An 18604-nucleotide genomic window follows, 5' to 3' on the forward strand; every position below is an offset into this window, starting at 1 on the left:
GTGTCTCCCAAATATTGCTCTTGTGTGCCCTTGTGCATAATTCCTCCTGGCTTGGAGCACATCCCAGCTTCACTTCACTACTCTGAGGCCTCCTTTTTCAAGGCTCCTGTCAGGGCTCTCCCCATCCAGAGCATCCTGATGCCATTTTCCACTGTAATCCAGAAAATGCCACCCCTGTGTTTTACCTTGTTATCTGAAATTTACCTCTACAATGACCATGTGAGTCTGTCTGTTAGGCATAGGGCTGATTTTGTTTTTAATCAAGTTCCTGGCAAAGTTAAGTTTCTTACTTACTGTAAATATTCAATATATATTTGTTTCTGTTATCAGTGACAGTGATAGACAAGATCTGGACTCAGAGTTTAAAAGTTTGAGGAATTATTCCAGCTGGTCAAATTCCCTTTGCTCCTGTGAGTAGATTCATGAAACTAACGCTCCTCGGAGTTAGTTTCCAAAGATAGAGAAGATTTAGGGAGTGGCAAAATTTATATAAAATTTACAGGGGACATTTTTAAAAGTCTTTATAAGCCCTTTTTATGGATAAAGTCAAGGCTTCCTGGATAGTTTCTGGTCTCTGTTTAACTTTGCAAAGGTTACTGAAGCTCTTAGAGTTTCATTAGACAATCTAATGAAGTCTGACCCTCCCATTACACAGATGGGCAAAGTGAGATAAACTAAGCCTAGAGATAAAATGTCTTGGCCCAGGTAGTGCCAGAACTAGGGGACTGTTTCCAGATACGCTCCAGATCCCTTACCACTAAGCCACAGCACAATGACGGAGGATCTTTGTTTCCATTTCTAAAGAAATGAGATGATTAATCACTCTGCTGTACCCATCGCTCTCCTCTAGACTGTCAGCAGCCCAGATTCAGACTCTCCAATCAATTGAGGAATGCCGGTTCCAAGGAATTTACACGCTAAACAAATCTAGACTTCTGAAGGCCTTAATTTAGAAATGGGGATTCCAAATCTTATCCTATCCTCCCTTTCCAGCCTTTTGGTCTCTATGGAGCATTCCCAATATCTAAGCAGACAAGCCATTTTATTGCCATGTCATATTTACAGTTTAGAACTTGCTGTTGTGCTGTGTTTTCTTTTCTCAGATCTAGTCCGCAGACTAAATAGGAAGGTGACATCAAACAGTTGGGCAAACACAGCTGTCGGAAGGTGCCCCAAGCACTCTGGGAAAGCAGTTGGTCCCCCTCCAGTAACATCCAGGGGCAGGCTGGCACTGAAAGGTCATTGACTACCAAATAGCAAGCTCACTCTGAGGCGCCTGAGATGTGACGGTTGTTTGGAGTACACTAATGCTGATTTTACTCAAGAGTTTGTTGTTTTTCAGGGCAACCATGGATTATTATGACTACTAACATTTGCTGTTTATTTCGTTCTGGCTGATCAACAGATGGTCCCACAACAGCCCTTGGAGGCCTCACACAAACCCACTCCTCGTTCCCCACCTGGGCCACGGAGGTGCTGGGACCTTCGAGGGCAGAGGAGGTGTGGAGTGGGGGAGGGGAGTATTGGCCATAAGCCCGAGTCACACATTTCCAACCTCTTTTATTTCCAGAGAGCCACATGAGCATAAATTGCAGCCAAGACAGTGAAGTCTCCTACAGTAAATGCAAGTAACTACAGACAATAAGGAGAACTCAAAAAGGCTCATTCTAAAAGACTCCAAAAAATGACTCCAAGCAGATTCTTCATAGCACCATGGGTTTTACTGAAAAGTGGAAGGAACTTTAATATCTTCAAATCCAGTCTCCCTGTCCTCCACACAACAGTCCTGTCAGATAAACTTTAGTGCCTGTTTGAACCATTCCAAGGTCTGGGATTCCTCAATTTTGTGAGGCAGGTTTATTAGTAATGCCCCGCTTTGGTTCTGTAATTGTTCAATGGGAAATCTTTGAGTGGCAAGGACCCAGACTAGAGTAAGAAAGAGAAGAAAGAATCAAATTCTGCAGAGTTCTGTAACTTAAACAATACCGTAAACAAAGTCAAAAGAAAACTGGTAAAAAAAATTGCGATACATACGAGAATGGGTTGAATTTCCCTAATATAAAAAAGCACTTGTATAGCAACTTGAAAAAGGAATCACATTTTAAAAATGAGAAAAGGCTATGAATAGGCAGTTCACAGGATAAAAAAGGACCAATAAGCAGATGAAAAGAGCTTTTATTGCACACATTAGAAAATTGCAAATTCAAGCAATAAAATGCCATTTTTCACCAGTGCTTGACTAACGTCAAATCATCTGACAATACCCAGAATAGGGGGAAACAAACACTCTCATACTTCTTGAAGAGCAATTTAGTTATGACTATTGAAATTTAAAATGAACACAGCCTTTGAAATTTAGTTCATAAGTATACTTTTTTAAGTACACAGAAATATTTTCAGCAATATTTGTAATAGAGGAATTTTTGCAATAGGAGAAAGTAAACAATTTAAATGCCCATTGATAAGATTGGGGTAATAAACTGAGGTGCATCTAACATGGAATACTCAGAGCTGTTAAGTTGAATGAGGTAGCTCTACATGGGTAAATATAAAAAGATATCTAAGATACATTAAGTGAAAAGCACAAGGTGTAGAAATGCGTATATGAGCTTATGTACGTAAAAAATCATATATGCTTGTATGTTCACAGAAATTTCTGCAAGAAGACACAAAGTATTAGCAGTAGTTACCATTTATTTGAAAATTAAAATATGCAAAGGCAATACTGTATTTTATCTCTGGATACATGCATATACAGCAAGTAGAAAATATACTGGAGCTCAGACATAATAATATAGTTTAAGAGGGAAAGAGACATGAAACTGGCAAGGGCCCCTTAAGAACTTAAAAATATATTTTAATGTTTTGTTTCATTATAAGTATTTGAAGGGGAGAAAAAGAAATAAAAAGGAAGACTCATTTGACTCAAAACACCCGTTAACCTTTATAAAATCTCTTAAAATAATCAGTGAGACAATGATGACTCATGTTTTATTTTTAATGTGAAAGCCTGTAGCGAGTATGGATTAACATTTCCTTGGAGAAACCAGATCTACTTGGTAGAACATTCTTGTGCTAATCTTCTTTGTTTACCAGATTTTTCTATTAATATAGTCTGAAATGAACAGTTGTGTTTTCATGGCGTGTTTCTGTTTGTTGTCAAACACAGCTGATAATTTATCAAATTAGCAGCTTTCTTTGTGCTGGAGAAAGAGTCTTACCTTCCTCACCCCACTAAGGAAACCTCTCACCAAAATTATTGGACCTTTTGTAAATCATGGATCTCCAACAAAATATTACTGCCAGATATTCTTTGAAACTTGCAAAGAATGGGTCTTCATTTTCAGGAGACGTCAATATGTTAGAACTGTTCGCTCTGGACTGTGGGCTGGGTTCTCAGATCTGCGCTGCTGAATTCTCAAACATCCATAAACGTGCTCCTGCTTACAGATCTCCCCTGATGCCTTTGGGAACTCTCTGTGTAAAACGATTCAGAATCCACTACCCAGATTGCTCTGTAAGAGCGAAGAGGTGGGCTCAGTGACTTGGCACTAATTGCCCTATTGTCCCTCTAATTCAGGAACTCACAGTGACAAGAGATGATAATGGCATTGAGCGATGAAACGTAATGTGGGTGGGAGACATTTCTTGCTTTGGATACCAGTAAGTGGCTTACCTCTTTATACTACACACATTTTACTCTCAGAGTATTACAACTGAGTTTTAACTATACATAATGGATTTTTCTCCCAAGCACTGTGCCATGGATGCAGTGGTGAATATTATCTAGTGAGAGGCTCTCATCTAAAAGTCACTTTTTTAGGAGACAATTTCCTATCCAGAAAACTGGTTAAAACTCTTCAGGAGACAGCCTAATTGGCTGGTTCTAACTTCCTAACTGGAAGCATGCTGGCCACAAATTAGCCAAAGGAAGTTTTAATCATAAGAAAAAAATCACCAAAAAAAAAATCAGCGTTACATACTCTGTTACCAACAAACCCCAGAAACAGTATGTTTCTGCAAGATCTCCGATGGTGTCTGCATGGATTCCGTTCTGAGATACTCCGCTGGCAGAGACCTTTCCGGCAAAGCCTGCTGTCCACTGTCCTCCCACTCATACAGCAAGCCTGTTGTTTTTCTGCTGTCCTCTCTGCACTCGCTCTGCGGCATCTGGAAGGCAAGGGCTTTTGCACAGATGTCCATCTTACTCCTCTTCCAGTGGCCTTACTCATCCATTAGGGCACGCTAGGTCTCCCTGTTTTTCCAGATGCTAGCGGGTGAATGAAGCCTCAGGTGTACTGTTGACTTGGCCAGTAGGTACATCTCCTCTCTGCAGCTCTCAAAATGAGCCTTTCTTCAGCTGAAGCTTTGCATTATTATCATGTAACAGTTACAACATATTAAGCCCTAGTATGCTCTAGACCTCACTGTCCAGTACAGGAGCCAAGAGTCACATGTGGCTACTGAGCACTTGAAATGTGGCTAGGTCAAATTGAGATGTGATGACAGTGTAAAATACACAATGGATTTTTAAGACTTAGTACAAAAAAATGTAAAATTTCTCATTAATAATTTTTATGTTGATTACGTGCTGGAATGATAAGATTTTGGATACACTGGGTAAATAAAATACACTATTAAAATTAATTTTACTGTTTCTTTTACATGTAGCCACTGAACAATTTAAAATTACATATGTGGCCCACATTATATTTCTATTGAATGGTGTTATTCTGGATGCATGTTCATTCATCCATCCATCCTTCAAATATTTATTGAGTGCCTATACTAGGGTTCAGGCACTAAAGCAGGTGCTAGATGCATGGTGGGGTTTGCGAAGTACTCAAAGCCTTTGCCCTCATGGAGACAGATAGTAAATAAGAAAGCAAAAAGATGAATAATCACAAAACTGGGTAAGTGTGATGAAGAAACAGCCAGAGTATCACAATAGATAATAGCAAGGGTCAGAGGGTGAGACCTATTTACCTGGAGTTTACCTAGAGTGGCCAGGGAAGATCACACCAAGAAGGTGACACTGGTGTTGAGACCTGAGTGGGATGAGCCAGACACGTGAAGAAGAGGAGGAGGACTTCAGAAGACAGAAGGGTGTGTACGGACCCTGAAGGTCCTGGAGCACTGTTGGTGAAGGGGACCATTGGACACCACACGGCTCATGGAAACATGCAGGCCTAATAGGTCAAGATAAGGAGTTTGGATTTTATCCAGTGGGAAGCCAAAGAAAAGATTTAAGTAGGGTGGTGGCTTGATCCATTTTATGCTTAAAATACCTTCTTTTGGCAATTGTATGAAGAATGGATTGGAAGTGACAATGGAAGATGCTGTACGTGTAAGAGGCACCTGTAGTAGTCCAAGTTAGAGGGGGTGGTAGCTTATTCTAAGGTGGTGGCAGTACAAAGTACTCAGTGTATTTCACTTGTCCCCAAGTCCTCCAGGTTTTTGGGCTCAAAGGGATGCAAAGACTACAAAATGCAAATAAATGGATAACTAGGAGAGTCCAGCTCCCTTCCTAATATTTCTGAGGAGCGCCAGAGAGGAAGTTACATTTTCCTGGTGGTTCTTCTCACCACTTGCTCCCAGTCCCTAGACGCAACTCTTGATTCCCTGTCGACATCCTGTGGCCTGCCCCAGCCTGCTCTGAACATGACCTTCCACTGATTCCTTAAGGCAGTGTTAATACAAATCTAAGGAAGCTGCAAAGCTTCACTGAAGACACAGGAAAGGGTAACAAGAAACTGGAGCACCAAAGAAAAAGCAGCCGTCACTTTATTATCTACTATGCCTTTGGGAAGAGCACTCTGGGCTTATTCCCCCATTGCTTTTTCCTCTAGTTCCAGGGTCCAAACTGCTTTCCTTGGGTTTCAGGGAGAAAATTTGGAAGTCTCACTGCTTCTTTACTCAGAGCAAGCTACATTTATACCCACTATATCCCAACCTCTCTGATCCAGCTGGGCCTGTACTTTGCCTCTCAGAAGTAGGTGGCCCATCAATATGCTTTCCTCATCAAAAGGATATGTTTTCCTGTTGAGGACGTTTCATGTGGAAGCCTCTGAAATTAGGTTTTTAAATTACATTTTCTTTCCTCCACACTTGTATGATCTCATTTAATTCTCATTACAAAGTAGACATTATTCCGATTTTCTGAAGAAAAGTGAAGCTAAAAGAGGTGGCTCAGAGATTAATTTGCTCCAAATTACAATCAGTAAGGGATGGAGAGACGATTCAAAACTGAATCCAGCTAAAACCCTGGCTGGCCACCACCAGCCTATACCACCTCCCCCGCAGAGATGGGGCCCAAGGGCAAGGTCAGTTTTCTCCTCACAGCACCGCCACCTGCTTCCCTCCCTTTTGGAAATCCTTTTTGCCTAGATGTCTAGAAATTCAAGGACACATTTTGTAGAATCTGTGTCTTTCCTCAGTGAGTGGAGGAAACAAATTCCCAGAAATGGGCAGAGGGAGGTAAATATGTAGATAAGAGGGCAGTGAAGTCAAGAAATTAACACCTCATAGCCTTGACTGTTTTTTTTTTTTTTTTAAATTATGAAGCAAGGTTGTCTGCTGAGCTTGGGGAAAGTAAGGAAAATGGTAGAGGAGAGCTGAGCTGTCCACTGAAGTGTTGCAATACCTCATGTGGGCGAGAAGGGGTACCTGCTGTGGGTGGAGTTAGGTGCTTCAGGAGACACTCTACAAAATGGGATTCCTGTCTGTTACTCGGCTATTAATGCACCCGTCATATCAGGGTAAAGGCAATTCCACTGTACTCTAAGAGACAAAAATCTCACCCTGACCAATGGAATGATATTTTAATACCAAGCACTTTGGAAAGTTCCTGGGGTTAGCAAGGGGTCCGGGGATTAGCTATTCAAAATTAGCTACATTGCCGTTTTGAATAGGAAGTCCTCTCAGAAATGCCTCTCATATCATATCCTACAGGCAACTGTGTCAAAGTCTGCTCTTCAACTCTGAGACCTTCCCCTTTCCTAAAATTTTTCCTTGAGTCTAAAGAGGGCTCTTCTGAAAAGTGCATTTTCATATTATCATGTCCCAGATTCTTGTTTAGAAGCAGGAGTTTTTTAATATAAATTCTCTTGAACCTCTCTTGAACTCTTCCCCGAATCCTCTGCATGGAGTTGGGCCAGTGTCTGTCATAGACACCACGAGAATTGGACCACAGCCTTTGGGGGAAATGGCACCATTATCTTAAATGAGAGGAAAACTTTCCTTTTGGAGACTACCCCCAACATTGAATCTTGGCTTAGCTTTTGCAAAACCATACCCAAAACGTTTCATTTTAGACAACATTCACATTAGCATTGTTTGGCATTATTTTCATTCTCTCTCCTCTCCCTATACCTGTTGTCTTCATTTCTGTTGCATGTGAACTTGTTCTCACCATGAGACAGCTCAGCTGAGAACATTAATTCAAATAAACATGTCAATGTCACTCTAAAATAATGAGTCCCATGCTAGTACACTACATTGACATGTACCATTTAGGAAATGTTGTATTCTAGGGAGTAGGGGCAGAATATGGTTGTTGTGATTGAATAAATACATGTGTCCTTAGTTTAGCCTTATTTACAATAAAATCCAAAATTTCCCCCGTGGTTACAAGGCCATAGGTGGTATGACCTCTCACTATCTCAGACCTCATCTCCCATCCAAACCTTGTGGATTCTACATCCTACAAAATATTTTGAATACGCAAGTTTTCCTTTGAATCTAAAGCCTCTTTAGCCACGTCTTTCGGCTCACCTTATCACAGCTCTGCAATGCAATCCACTTATACTGCACTACTGTTGTTCTCCTAATCATACTTTTATACCTCATCTTTCACGTTTTCTCTGCCTAAAATCATTTTCCTCTTCTTCACTTGGTTAACTTTCACTCTTCTTTTAAGACACAGCTCAAGTGCCACTCTCTCCCCAAAGCCTTCCTTGACCTGTCCCCCAGTCTGTGTTAACCGTATTCTTTACTGCCATGCTGTAATTATTTGTCAACTTGTCCAAATGCCCTACATGACAGAGAGAGTTGTTGTCTACCAAATCCCACTCATTGATCGTGATACTGTGGTGACCAGGAAGTGGCTCTCCAGCCAGGGACTGTATTTCCCAGCCTCCCTTGGATCTTTTGGTGGCCATGTGACCAGCTCTTGCCCATGGAATATGATCAGAAGTCAGGTATGGCACTTTTAGGGCTGAGGCCTTTAAGAAGCAGACATATCTCCTCCATGCTCTGTCCCCTTCTTCAGGCTTGATGCAGTTAACAGCAAGGCCTTGGGGATGGCAGAGTCACAAGACGGAAGGACCTGGCCATCAAACTGGAACACCTGCCTTGGACAATTATGGGAGAAATAAACAATTTCAAGGAATCTCTGACTTATTTTGTTGTAAAGAAAAGTTGTTAAGGAAAAAAAAAAGTATTGGTTTACAGGTAAATAGGTAAATCTGCAGAAAATCAGCCAGTTGAATTCAGCAGCATCTGATCATTTTATGGGATTTTTGGTTCAACGGACTTATTTAGCTGGTTCCCGTATTTGAAGGAGGAAAGGATAAACGTCTGGACAACTAGAAAAACCTCTGAATACATGTTAAAGTTCAACTCAGAGCCGTTCTCTATCCACTTACTTTTCAAACAATACCTTAGAATTAATTTTAATACCATTTTTGTTGAGTGGACTGAGAATTCAAGAAGTACATGCATACAGAACATTATTTAAATGTATAATCACTAGCAAACATCTCTTTGAAATGTTGTCATTGTTCTGCTAAATCTATCTTTTAAAAATAATACTTGGTATACTAGTACTTTTGTGATAATGTAACTGATTAGTATTAAATAACTTGAGCAGTAATTTTGAAAGAACAGACTTGAGGAAGGAATAAAGTTTTGAGTTTAAACCAGGAGAACTTTCCAAATGTTTGTTTGAAGTTGGAAAGAAGGAAAGAAACACAGATACTGGTAACAAAGGTTGAACGGAGGGAGGGGAAAAGGAGAGGCCATTCTATGTAAGGAGGTTGTTACTTGAAGGACCAAGAGAAGATCAATGGTAATGAAGTTTGAGAAAATGGAAAAAGGAAGCAAGAGGTGGGTAGTAGAGAAGATGAATTTTCCTGACATACACATCACATTTCAGACATCTGAAATCACACAGGCAACATATGTCTGTAGGCAACATGAGTCTCAATAAAAAGCAAATGGTCAGGGACGGAGAGGGAGGTTTGGTAATACCCTGAATGACTTGGAGTAGCAAAGTGGTGGTGTGTCTTGAGGAATTCCCACAATATAGGGTGAAAGAGGAGTCAGTAGGCACAAATATGAAAAAAATACATCCCAAAGAAGAACCAAGCTATGTGACTGATACCTAATAAAAGAAAGAGATGCTCTGGCACAGATTTATTTCTCATGAGTTTTGGGCCAGAAATCTTACAACCAGAAGCAGAAATACTTACATGTCTAATGTTATGGTTCTAACACTGCCCAAGCTAACTGTTCATAAATCTTCCCCACGAGATTAAGCAACCTGGGAACATACGTGGTTTCATTCTCTACGTCCCTGACCCCTAGCACCATCTCTAAGACATGGTAGGTATTCAGGTATCTGTTGAATTTTATTTTGCTATTGTACATAGAAGCTGAAAGATACATTTTTGGACACTAGAGAAGAGGAGTGAGGAGATACACATGGTGTCAAAAAATCACTTGTAGCTAAAATACTGTCCTAGGAAAACTAGCTATGCACTTAATGGATTTTTGGTCAGGTTATTGCTCCACTGAATGCTACTCACTTGTGTTTCCTTGAGCCAAGGAGGGTGGGAACTCTGACTCCTTGCTTTCATGCTGTTGGGACTCGTGCACTTATATGCTTGTCAGCCTTGCACTACAAGGGAACAGATAACTAATAAATATCCCTGAAACACATTTCTTAAATGTCTTAGATGAAATTAGCAATATAGGTTTAAATTCCAGACACGTATATAATATTTTCTTCCAAGGTCTCCCGCCAAAGAACTTTCCCAAAAAGCAAAATTCTTAACGCTGTCCACCCTTTCCTGAATTCCTAACGTGGGCTATGCAAGCTGGTATGGTTACACTTTGAAGACACAAAAACATTAAAAAGAAAAAAAAGCACAAGGTTTCCTTTGACTTTCGTGAGTAGACTTCCAGCTCATTTCCTTTAAAACACTGCCCCTGAATTGCAAATTACTTCATGGTCTTTTTTTAAGTGCGCTCTCCTCCTAGACTGACAGAGCCAGCTGCGGCATTGTACTGTCTATGGAAATGATATCATCAGCACTCTGTCCTTGAATAAGACCACAATCATTACATGTGGCTCCTTTTCACACAGCAGGAACAGAATATATGCTTGTTTACAGCAACGGTACCCAGAAAGTCATCACGTTGGCACTCTTGTCGGCAGCTTAAAGTCAAAAGAAAGTTTAGCATGAATTACCTGAATCCTCCTTTAAAGTAAGAGTCATTTTACTTTTAATACATTACTAATGTTTAAAGTGTTAGCTTGTTTACTAATATTCAAATTCAGCACATTAATTATAATTAATCTTGATAAGTCAGCTGAAAATTATAATTTATTTGCTTATAGTCATTATTCACTAGATATATTTATATTTCTTATATTTCTTTGTTCCAACTTTATATCAAAAGTATAACATACTGTTTAATTGTAATTAATTTGATACTAATTACAAAAATTTAATCTAATAATTAAATTATTAAATAAAAATAAAAGAATAGTTACAACTAAGTCATTTTTACAACTTCCTACAATCCCATTCCTTACAGAGAGCCACTGTTACCCATTTGGTATTAATTCCCTTATATATCAACTTTGCTTTTTTCATGGATGGGCTCTTAAATGTATTCATTTTAAGGGGTAGCAAATAATTTTGTCTGAATCAAATGAGTTTGTTCTTTAATCAAATGATAATATAAAAATAAAACATTTGAGAGCCATACTCACCATGAAAAATGTTGTATAAACATCTTTTATTAAAGTAATGTTCTCACCTGGCAAATATTAGTGAAGCAATCCATTAAACTATAAATAATTTTAAGTTGGCTCTCATTTATCAAGTACAAAAAACAAGCAGGCAACTTAATAATGAGAAAAATTTTATATTTTCTTAAAATGACTACCACTCTCTCTCTCAAATACATCCTATTTTTATTAAAATGAAGCCAAAATGCTAACACTATTTATATGTACAAAAAGACCATGAAACATTTAAAATTTATTTCTATCTTTGGTAAATCAATCTTTCCCATTTTTTGTCAATTATTATTTTCCTATTTTCAAAAAGTGAACACATTTTAAAAAATCCTAAATAAATGTAAAATTTTAATTAAATTTGATACTAATTAAATTTTAATTATACTGCTCCCCCTTTTTTTCACCCAGTAAATGTGGGAACTTACAGAAAATGGACAGAAATAAAACAACAATTTTATCTGTTTTTGTTTTACATGGGGTTTCACAGAATATCACTTAAGAAAAAAGGGTTTTGAAAATGAGGAAGTTGAGGTCTTAAAGCACTGGAAGTGCATACACGGCAGATCTAAGTTTATCACTCAGGTTGTCTCCCAGCCTAGTGTTTGTTTTACTATACCAGCCTGCTTATATGAAGACTTCTTGAACCCCGCACAGGAAATAATACCTCTTTTTTCTAACTCTCACTGCATTTTGCTTGTATCTTTTGAAAAATAACCATTTGAATGGATCTTATCCATGGTCAAGAATCCTTCAAGAGCAGTAAAATATCAACAATAAGCTAAAAGAGTAGTTCATATCTTTATATCCACAATGATTGATGGGAATTCTATCAAAATAAATCAACCTTGCAACTGGAGTTTGCAAATGGTATTGTATCAGTGAATTAATATTTACTAATCACCTTGATCTCTCTTCATAATGCCCCAAATGCAGTTAGACGAAGATAAAACAAAAAAACAGAGTTGCATCTCATTTACTTATAAATTAGAAACATTTTTTGTACTTTTCCTACCCCATTAAGATTCTTTAAAAACAAACAAAAATGATCCAACACTGGTTTCTAAGTATTAACGTAATGTGCTCAATAGAATATCTGGCATGTACAAAAGCATAAAGAATCAGAAAAATATCAACCATAATGCTGACATCTTACAACAACCTGTAATATATACTGTTAGGATACATTTTCTTCCTTTTTTCTATGCTTTTTTCCTAAACATAGTTGATTGAGATCATATTAGATGTAAAAGTCTGTATCCTTTTTTCCCCACTTACCTGTCACATCAGTTATTTCCCCACATTGTTAAAATCTCCTTGTAAAGAAAATTTAATGGCAGCATGTTTCACCTTATAATTTAACAAATCCCTTAAGATGTTGGACATTAATGGATGGACACTGGATATATATTTTGAATGAATTAACACAGGACTTCCAACACTTTTTACCTTTGAATTGTATTCAATGTATGGCTTAAGTAGGGTCCTACAAAAAGGCAAAATCTTAAGAACAAAGAAAATGTAGGACATATATCCAGTAGATAAAAAGCCAATCATGTCCTCCTAACTGATCCTATCACATTAACTACAAACAGTTTACTGGGGGAAAAAAGGAATAAATATAAAGTCATTATCATCCACTCAGGGTACAAAAAAAATATCCTACAACCATTAGGTGTAGTTATCTTCTCCATCACAAAAATTTTGAACAAACCATAAAGAAAGCTTAACATATCCAGTTAAAATTTTTAATTCTTCTGAGACCAACTTAAGATACCACACACACACACACACACACACACACACACAAAAGGTAAAAAGATTAATGACACACGGCAAAAGATCATTGTACTTTAAAACAACTTTCACAAAGCAGGAGCAAAATGTACAAAGGAGGTAGAAAATTTATATAATACAAATGACCAAAAATCTATGAAGATGTTCAATCTCATACCTCAAACATACCCAGAGAGTAGCTAAGAATTTAAGAGAATGAAACAGTAAGTGTTTGAAATATACAAAGACGTGTTCCTGCAACTTAAAAACTTGTTCATCAAAAGCAATTTTCTTGCAAGAGATAATGGTAAGATGGGAGTTTCAGTTACACTGGGAAAGAGTACAATCTCTATTATTAAAATGAATGTAAACTTCCTATAAAACAAAGAACCTTTAAAAGAAAAGTAAAAGGACTAGCATTAAAGGCTGCCAGTTGTAGACTGACACATTTGCAGGAAAGCATCACCAAGGCAGAACACCAGTCATCTCTGTTAGATGATAAAGTGTTAGAGATTACTCTTCCCCCACATTAAAAAAACATGAGCTGAGAGTATCTTTTTTAGGTTTTTTCCCTTCTATTCTTCCAAAAAAAGTCTATGATTAGGATGGATACATTACAAGTGGATTAACAAGAAAACTTTGCGCAATAATTAAAGGCTAAAGATCATAGAAAAGTCGAGGGTAGAGAGAAGCTCTGTGCGGCCCTTTGCTAAGTGAGGCAGAACTAGTGAATGTACAGCACAACCGGAAAATGCCTCGATAGTAGTGATGACCTGTGAGGAGCGATGAACAGGTCAACAAATCTTACTATAATATAAAATGTCTTGGGACTTCCCTGGTGGCACATGGTTAAGAACCTGCCTGCCATAACAGGGGACACAGGTTCGAACCCTGGTCCGGGAAGATCCTACTTGCCATGGAGCAACTAAGCCCATGCGCCACAACTACTGAGCCTGCGCTCTAGAGCCCGTGAGCCACAACTACTGAGCCTGCATGCCACAACTACTGACGCCTGCACGCCTAGAGCCCACGCTCCGCAACAACAGAAGCCACTGCAACGAGAAGCCTACGTACTGCAACGAAGAGTAGCAGCCAAAAATAAATAAATTTATTAAAAAAACCAAAAAACAAAAAAACGGTCTTAATATAGAGATGGCCATGTGCTTGAGTGAAGAATTGACCAGGATGTGAGTACTCTTTGGGTAAGACAATTAGGCAACATGTAAATAATAAATAAATGCCTTTTAAAAATTCAAACACGTTTACACAGCAACTCAATTTGTAATTTGAATAAAAAATAAATTCAAGTATTAACTGTATTATTTTTAAAGGTGAGAAATAAGGAACAATTTAACAACAGAAGACTGGTTAGATAAATTATGATAATCCAAACAGGCAAACACAATACATCCAGTAAAATAATGTTTCATGTGTAAAAGATGTTTATAGTATATCGTGGAAAAGTTACAGGGTTTTTTAGAATTCTGTATTCAAAATACTGACTCAAATATATACCCATTCCAAAGTATTGATACTGGTTTTATTAGAATGATGAGACAATGAATTATTTTAATTTTCTTTTTGCTTATTATGTCTCTTTTCTGGTTTTCACTCAAAGAAATCATGCATTTCTTATGTAATTTTTTTATATTCATAAACACTTTTATATGCTAAAAAGATAATTATAGGACTTCCCTGGTGGCATAGTGGTTGAGAGTCCGCCTGCCAATGCAGGGGACACAGGTTTGTGCCCCGGTCCGGGAAGATCCCACATGCCGCGGAGCGGCTAGGCCCGTGAGCCATGGTCGCCGAGCCTGCGCGTCCGGAGCCTGTGCTCCGCAACAGGAGAGGCCACAACAGTGAGAGGCCCGCGTACCGCAAAACAAAAACAAAGACAAAAACAAAACAAAACCAAAAAACAGATAATTATAGGGACTTCCCTGGTGGCGCTGTGGATAAGAATCTGCCTGCCAATGCAGGGGACACAGGTTCGAGCCCTGGTCCGGGAAGATCCCACATGCCGAGAAGCAACTAAACCCATGTGCCACAACTACTGAGCCTGCACTCTAGAGCCCACGCACCACAACTAATGAGCCCGCGCACCTAGAGCCTGTGCTCCGCAATAAGAGAAGGCACCACAATGAGAAGCCCACGCACCACAACGAAGAGTAGCCCCCGCTAGCCACAACTAGAGAAAGCCCACATGCAGCAAGGAAGACCCAATGCAGTCATAAATAAATAAAATTAAATCTTTAAAAAGAAAAAAAAGATAATTATTAAAATTAAAGGGACAAATGGGGAAGTTTAATGATCAAGGACTAATATATTTAGTATTTAAAGAACTTATTCCATTTACAAGAAAAACACTAAGATTCTAACAATAAATGAACAAAACGAATAATTAAGAGGACATTGAAGCATATAAGAAAAAGTCTCAATAATCAAATATGTGCAAAATAAGGCAACATGCTTATCCTTTTATTAGAGTGGAAATTCCCCCACCCAAAATATACAATATTAATAAAATATGGAATAATAGGCATTCTCAAATCCCATCAAACCATTTTCTCTTCTGGGATTCTAGCCAAAAGAAATACCCCTAACTATGAAAACAACTTTCACTGGAAGATGTCAATCACAATGTTCCTCGTAAAATAAAATAATGCAAATACAGTAGAAGCTTACTTGGGGATTTGAATACTAGAAGAATTCAAACACTGGATCTGTTTCAAAAAGATTTTATCCATTTTGATATAGAATGATTTGCTAGAATGTAAGCCATGTCGTGATGAGAATAACTGGTCACTTAGGCAGCCCAACTCATGGAATTCCCCAAAAGTTGGTTCCAGTCATTAGGAACACATTCAAAAGGACTGCCGGAGGCTATTTTACATTGTGAAAATATTCTTTTCATGGGATAAAGTTTATTTAGCACCAAAAAGAGGATATTCCAGATGTGAAAACTAAAAAAAGGGCATAAAAGATCAAGAAGATGATGTCACAGATGTTTTCCCAAAAGAGCTATTGTACCATTTACTATTTCAATGTCTACAGATGGTAAACCACAAACTCTGCTGCATTCCTGACATTCCTAGATGCCGATTCACACAGATCTCAAAGAAATAAAATTTGTATATATTTATTTGCACTGCATGATGCTTTTAGGCCATTTTTAAGGAAATATGTCTTATTTCTACTAGAAGAACTAGTCAGAAAAATAGTCACCCTGAATTCCTTTTGAAATAAGGCAGAATTAAATAAAAGTTGAGATAAAAATTGAAATAAGAATTAAATGAGGTAGTATGTTACAATCACAGACATAAGAAAAACCCATTCATGGTGGGGGGCAGGACACAAAAATATTAATAATTCATTAATTCGTTTGTCAACACGTATAAACTGAACACCTGTCACATACTAGGCACCGTGTTTGGCGCTGAGAGATGTAAACTTGTAAACACAGCAATCGCGGTCACTGTGGTCCTGCAGCTTACATTGCAAAGGGGAGAGAGACCGCTACTCAACAAGCATGCATGTGGAGGTGCCGTCCCCAGGCATCCACAACGTTTTTCCTCCTTTTTCTCCTGTTTACTGTCAACCATTCTCATGACTGTTCACTTTAAAAATATTCATTTTAAACGACTGGACCTTCCTCACATTTTAAGACAAATTAATCACACAAACTTGTCACACTGTTTATCAGGTTCATGTCCAATTCAAATACCCAGAAGTAAAAGATAGAATGCTATTAATTGACGAAGTTCCATAAAAAGGTTCTTAGAGAAGATGAGGACAATCGTTTTTTCATTTGAATAATGCAACCGTCATACCTTTTCAATTGCCCTGGCGATCCCAGCCCTGGACAGTTAATAGAGCTACCATCACCAAGTCTGCACACATTAAGACAATAAACCAGAATGAAAACACTGACAACATGGATGTGTGAATAGTAATTATAATTAACCTTTCTAAAAGAAAAGGCATATGTAATAGTACATAATAGGGTAACAATTTAACTTGTCTTTTTTTTGCTGTTCTTTTTACTCAAAGCATAAAGCAGAGACAACACTTTTTACCAGGTTAACATGCAACTTTAAAAAAAAGTTAATATACATATTAAACATGGAAATTCACCAGTAAAATCATATTTGTTATTTCCCCTCAAACATACCTTAACATTATTCCTTTATTGCATTATAAACAAGGTCCTACTACTGGTCACCTGACCCAATGCCTTACACTTCTGCAACTTGACATTTCAGTCAGTTATGGACACAGGAATGATGTTACAAGTATAATGAAGTAACACACCTGCAAAGAAGCTGATTGCACTGCTTTACCAATGGAGGGGTCCCTATACCATCTGCCACTCCATCCCAACATGAGCACAAACATAAATATCCCCCAGCCACCCACGAAGTTGTCTTGTCAAGAAGGCCCTGAAGCATTATTTCCCTAGGTACCTAACATATCAGCACTGATGAAATACAAAAGCACCCAAGTGCTCTAAGATTATCACTTTTTGGAATACTCCTTGAATGTACAATTTTCCTAGGATACAGAGAAATACAAGTTAATAAAATGATAAAGAGGTAAGAAAAATTTTCCACCTCTCCTTGCATACAAAGCTTGAGTCAAAACCTTGTATCATATTAGAAATTCCAATACAACAAACCTAAAATTTTTCAAAAGGTTTCTAATTAGTTGTATTAAATGCAGCTTCAATTATGTCAATATACATAGAGCACATATGTCAATATATAGAGACTAGTTGGAACACATTTTCATCTAGTTTCTCTAGGAAAATATAATAAGCAAGGAAGATTAATATCTACAAGATAAATTTGTTATATTTAAAAATCAATATAGTTAGTAAAATATATTTTAAGCACAAATTAAAATTAGTATTCATTTTCTCATATCTAGCAACCAAAAGAGCCCTCATTAGACATAATTATAGCTTCCTTTTCAATGTGTTATCTTGAACATTAACCCAGAAAATATCTTTAAAAGTGCTCTGCAGGTATCACTTCCTCTTAAGGAACCATAGAGGGACATAATGTAACAAAAGGCTACTCTCATCTAAAGGACTACTTCAAGTAAAAATAATTAGAGCACTTCTTTACATCACCAATGTAAGAAGTTTTGGAAGAGAATAGTATATATTATAATAATTAAAATCATAAATACATTTCACTTTTCATGCAAGATTGTTTTAAATATAAACAAAATGTAATTGTGAATCACTGAAAATACAGTCTTTGCCCCCAGAGTTTACAGTCAAGAAAGAAAGAAAGAAAGAAAGAAAGAAAGAAAGAAAGAAAAAGGAAGGAAGGAGGGGAGGAAGGGAGGGGAAAGGAAGAAAGAAGGAATGAAGGGAGGGAGGGAGGGAGGGGAAAGGAAGAAGGAATGAAGGGAGGGAGGGAGGAAGGAAGGAAGGAAGGAAGAATGAACATGAGAAACATAGTAGAGTTCTATCAAATATTTCATTTTATAAGGAGAATCTAAAGAGGAAGGATTCTGGTGTGCACACACATGAAATGGCTCAAGATCTAAATGATACGACTCAAAATTACTAACCACTAAGTATGAGAATTAAGAGGCTACTCTTACACAAGCAACAAACTTTTACTAAAGATTTTAAAACACAATGTAATTTTCTCTGTGTTAAAACTATTTAAAAAAAACAGAAATAGAGTCTAGTTTTCTAGGCTCTGCATTAACTAACACCAGGATCATGGAATATTTGTATTAGGAAAGAGAAAAAATGGTTTTGCTCGTGCTTCCTTAACCTATGGTTTA

The sequence above is a fragment of the Mesoplodon densirostris genome, chromosome 8 (genome assembly GCF_025265405.1).
Source record: "Mesoplodon densirostris isolate mMesDen1 chromosome 8, mMesDen1 primary haplotype, whole genome shotgun sequence".
Lineage (NCBI taxonomy): Eukaryota > Metazoa > Chordata > Mammalia > Artiodactyla > Ziphiidae > Mesoplodon > Mesoplodon densirostris.